This window comes from Chrysochloris asiatica, unplaced genomic scaffold, assembly GCF_000296735.1.
Source record: "Chrysochloris asiatica unplaced genomic scaffold, ChrAsi1.0 scaffold00245, whole genome shotgun sequence".
NCBI lineage: Eukaryota > Metazoa > Chordata > Mammalia > Afrosoricida > Chrysochloridae > Chrysochloris > Chrysochloris asiatica.
Window position 1 is genome coordinate 1827415 of NW_006408763.1, and position 4247 is coordinate 1831661.

At 42.2% G+C, this 4247-nt stretch overlaps 1 pseudogene; it reads left to right on the top strand.

Annotated features, from left to right (window-relative positions):
* Positions 1-4038, top strand: part of LOC102830303 — a 16616-nt pseudogene extending 12578 nt beyond the window's left edge.
* The last annotated feature ends 209 nt before the right edge of the window (positions 4039-4247 follow it).

A 4247-nucleotide genomic window follows, 5' to 3' on the forward strand; every position in this document is an offset into this window, starting at 1 on the left:
GTTTTAAGTCCTCTTCACTTTCAGCAAGCAAGGTTGTATCATCTGCATATCACAGGTTGTTAATGAGTCTTCCTCCAATCCTGATGACACATTTTTCTTCATATAACCCAGCTTCTCGGATTATTTGCTCAGCATACAGGTTGATTAAGTATGGTGAAAGAATACAACCTTGTCACTCACCTTTTTAAATTTTAAATCATTCAGTGTTCCCATGTTCTGTTCAAACAACTGCTTCTTGGTCCGGGTACAGATTTCTCATGAGCACAATTAAGTGTTCCAGAATACTTATACTTCGCAATGTTGTCCATAACTTGTCATGATCCACACAATCGAAAGCCTTTACATAGTCAATAAAGCACAGGTATTTATTTCTGGTATTCTCTGCTTTCAGCCAAGATCCATCGGACATCAGCACTAATACCCCTCATTCCATGTCCTCTTCTGAATCTGGCTTGAACCTCTGGAAGGTTTTTGTCAATATATGATTGTAGCCATTTCTCTATTATTGCAATTAGCTTGGTATATTTTTTTCCATCCGTTGAATTTTAATCTGTTTTTGTCTCTGCGTGTAAGGTGTGTCTCTTGCAGACAGCATATTGAAGGATCTTGTTTTCTTATTCATTCTGCCACCCTCTGTCTCTTAACAGATGCACTTAATCCGTTTACATTTAGTGTAATTACCAATAGGTATGGATTAACTACTGCCATTATGTTAGATTTTTTGTGGTGGTGCTGCTTTCTTTCTTCTGCATGTCTTCCTGTTCTGAGTTCATGTTTTTTGTGTTCTTTCTTGTCAGTTTCCTCATAATTTTAATGTTTCCATGTTCTTAGATTTTCATTTTCTTGGTATGTTGTGAAGTGTTTATTTTCTTTGAGATTACCTTATATTCCATTAACTTTTTCATCCATTTAATACAGTCTGTTTTATCTTGTAATCTACCTGACCTCACCATCTGGATCTCTGATCCTATGTGTTTACCTTCTTTCACATTGTAATTGTTTTGATTATAGACTGACCTTCCAAATCCTCTGAGTTTGTTCTTATAGTTTTGTTCTGTTCTCGACTCTTCCATTTGTTGATTGAGTTCTGGATGGTGCTGCCACGTATGTCAGTCTCTGTTTGTTTTCTGTTCTTGTTGGTTCTCAGTCTACAAAACTCCCTTTAAGATGTTTTATAGCACAGGGCTGGCTTTTGCATAACCCCTTAGCTTCTCTTTATCCTGGAATGTTTTGATTACACCATTGTATTTGATGACAGCTTTCTTGGATAAAGCATTCTTGGTTGGCAGTTTTTTTTTTTCTTCAGGGTTTTATATATGTCTCCCCATTGCCTTCTTTCCTGCATGGTTTCTGCTGAGAGATCCAAGCTTAATTGGACTTGCTTGCCTTTATATATAATGCATCTCTTTTCCCTAGCTGCTTTCAGGAATGTCTTCTTATCTTTGATTTTGGAGAGCTTGATTATGATATGTCTTGGTGATTTTCTCTTGGGGTCTATCCTTCTTGGGTTTTGTTGAGCTGCTTGAATGCTTATCTTTTTGCTTTTCAGGATGTTAGAGAAGTTTTCTTCCAGAAGCTCTTCAACTATCTCCTCTGTGGATTTGTGTGATTCTTCCTGTTCTGGAATGCCAATAATTCTTAAATTATTCCTCTTCATGTTATCCAGCATGAATCTTAGACCTTCTTCAGATTTTTTAATCTTTTTTTCTGCTTGTTCTTCTATCTTAGTAGTATTGAGAGATTTGTCTTCCAGCAAGTTTTGGCTTTCATCACTTCAATTCTACTCCTTTGCCTTTACAGTGTATTGTTTATTTCTTATAGTCTATTATTAATCATTTGGACCTCTCTCTGTAGGGTTTGAATTGTTTCCAATGCTGTATCTATCTTATTTGATTTTTCCTGTAGTGCTTTCCTAACATCTCCCTTATTTTTCTCAACTCCATTGTGAAGTGTTTTGATACATTTTATAATCATTTTTTTCTGAATTCCTTCTCAGGCATTTACAAGGCCTGCTCTCCTTCCAGTATAGAATATAGGTCTACCCCCAGCTCATTTGCCTCACTTATTTTATCTTGTTTCTGGAGATATGCTGATATAGTCATCTGTTTTTACTTCTTGGGCATGTTTAGTGGTTAACTGTAATCTTAATACTTCAATGAGTATGTGTTTTGGTATTTTCTATGCTTTTTGATGCCTCCAGGTAGATGTGATCAGGAGATGGGATTCTCTTTTCATTCTTGTTATTTATCTCAGAGGAATTGTCTCAGGTGTTGTGTGCCTTCCTGGTGTATAGTAGTTGGTATTGGTTCTTGCCTGGGTGGTGGGGTTTTATAGGCTGTGACTGTAGGTTGACTATACTTCAGCAATTGCTGTCTGTTCTTGGGTAATAAGGGAGAGAAAGAGTCCCCTAAAGGTAAAAGAGGGAGCTAAAAAAATTAAACAGCTACTGCAAAAAAAACCAGATTGGATACTTTGGTCTATAATTGCAGAAAGAAAGATGAGAGAGAGAGAAAAAAAAAAAATCTGTAGCCTAAGATGAGTATGACTTTAATATCCTCTTTCAGCTTCTTGACGTCAAGGCTGCTTGAGACATTTCAAGATGCCATTGTTGGTTGTTATGATGTAACTCAGGATTTAATTTTCGGCCTGTTTCGTTTTTTTCAGTCTGTTTCTCCCTTTCCACAACTCCTGTTCCTGCCTGTTTCCTAGTGATAAACAGTTCAGGGTCGACTGTGGCCGTTGTACATTGCCGTTTGCTTTTATGTGGACTCTACCTCTTTAAATTTGAGGAGGTCTGTGCGTATGCATAGTAGAACCCTCCAGTTGTGGGGGTTGGGGGATGTCCACTCACTCAGGCCCCCCTTCTTGTATCCAGAATGGAGGTGCACAGACAGCGAGAAGCCAATGAACAGATAACAACAACAACAAAAAGAACAAAACAAAAATAATGTCTGCACCTTTATATCTGAGGTTCCCACAGGCGTCAGTCTGTGCCAGGTCTGCTCACTCCCTCATTTGATCTCACTATTTGGTCTCGTCCAAGTTGTTGGCTCTGGGCCGCTGAGCCTCGTGGGTTCAAAAGTACAAGATGTTTTGCTTCCACTACAAGTTGCACTGGTCATGTCTTCAAACTTTTAAATTATTCCTGTATATGTGGTTCAGAGTTTGGGTACTATCCCCTGAACCTGTTTCATCTGGTATTCTGTGTTATTACTGACTGAGATCTTCACTGCACTTCTACCCTATCTGCCACCAAGCCCCGCCTTGCCTCTCATTTTTATATTGTTGGCTCCTAGGTTAGATTTCGAGGAACAGCTGGAGGATCTGATGGGCCAGCATAAGGGCCTCTGGGAGTTCCATGTGAGTTCCTACCTTATCCCTTTCAAAGTCAATGCTTTCTCCATCTACACAGTCAGGGAGGGGCTCTTCCTGCGTAGTCAGGAGGCTAGTGCTACAGTGTAAGAATGGGTGTGGTGGCAGAGGAGGTCAGCAGGGAGAGGCAGCTGGTACTGATGTCCCCTCCACCCCCAGGAGACTGTTTGAGGAGGAAACTGGCAAGGCTGAGGAGCTCCTGAAGACTGTGGTCCTGCGCCAGCAGCAGCTGCAGGAGGAGTGTCAGCAGCTGCAGGAGAAGCGTCAGAGGTGGGCACCAAGCTTCCAGCCCTGGGGTGGGCATTTGTGGGCTTCCTCACCCTTGAGGCTTCACACACTTGTTTCCCTACCTCCAACCCCACTGCCTGTCCAGGCTGAAAGAAAAGCTGGAGAATCATGGGGTGCAGGTTCCTACCAAGTCTACAACATCCAAGAGGAAGGGACCCTCCCTAGAGAGGTGAAGAGCCCAGGGAACAGGTGGGAATGGGGCTGGAGATTCTCAGCAAGGGCAGAGGGGAGCAGGCTGGGGGATGAGTGGAGTGTGTATTGATTCCCACCCCACACCCTGACCTCTCACCCCTTCTGCAGGCACAGCGCTTCCTACATGCCAATCCCAAGGCCCCTGGGGCCCATGAGGAGAAAGACCTGGAGCCACTTCCTAAGTAGTACCTGATGCCAGTAGAGTCCTGAGGATACTTTGCCATGTGTTCTGGCATCCTCTTTTCTCTGTTCCAACCTTCCATGGAGCCATGGGAAATAAAGTTGCTGTTTTTGTGCTGTTTGCTTCAGCTGAGTCAGTACTGGGGGGCAGGGGACATGGGGGTTGGGCCCAAGAACCCCATGAGCCTAGGATAAAATCTTGGCTATGCTCAGCT